Genomic DNA, 591 nt, shown 5'->3' with positions numbered 1-591 from the left:
CGAGGAAGCTCGGGACTCGCGTCTTTCCGAAAGGAAATCCTCAGAAAAGGATTACGAGTGTTTTTCAAATTATTGCCTTTTAAATCGGCGAGAAAATTCGTACGAAAACATACGGATGTTAAATTGGCAAAAATAAATAAGATAATTGGCGCGACAGGAAATTAATTTGATGTTAAGATATATTGGAGGAACTTCGCAAACAAAAGTAGAGTAATTCGACAAATCCTGATTTCAATATCCGCAAGTTACACGATCAGTTTTCGAAATGCATTATGGCGCTGGTACAGTCTCTTAGTCTGTCGTGGAATAAAGCAGTTTACTTGCTTTTATTCTTCTCTTTGCGCACGTTTCGCGGCATTCCATCAAGATCGCTTTTATATTAATGAACCGTGGCGGTTTCATCGTGAAAGTAACTTTGAAGAGCTCTCCAGATGATATTGAACGCGGGAGTGTAATATATGCCTTGCGTCGCGCAGTGTTGACTTGCGATAAGCATCAAGATATTCCGCGTTGATAGTTAATGATTCAGATTAGAAAAACTGTCGCAGACGTACGAATTAATTACGATGAGAAATCGTGAGATACGTGAAA

The 591-nt window shown here is 39.3% G+C and overlaps 1 protein-coding gene across 18 annotated transcripts in view; it reads left to right on the top strand.

Annotated features, from left to right (window-relative positions):
* LOC108749950 (sorbin and SH3 domain-containing protein 1) overlaps positions 1 to 591 on the top strand; it is a 97,570-nt gene that overhangs the window by 59,511 nt on the left and 37,468 nt on the right. The window lies entirely within an intron of this gene.

Source organism: Trachymyrmex septentrionalis, unplaced genomic scaffold, assembly GCF_001594115.1.
Source record: "Trachymyrmex septentrionalis isolate Tsep2-gDNA-1 unplaced genomic scaffold, Tsep1.0 scaffold32, whole genome shotgun sequence".
NCBI classification, from domain to species: Eukaryota; Metazoa; Arthropoda; class Insecta; order Hymenoptera; family Formicidae; genus Trachymyrmex; species Trachymyrmex septentrionalis.
This window is presented reverse-complemented; position numbering and strand designations above follow the sequence as displayed.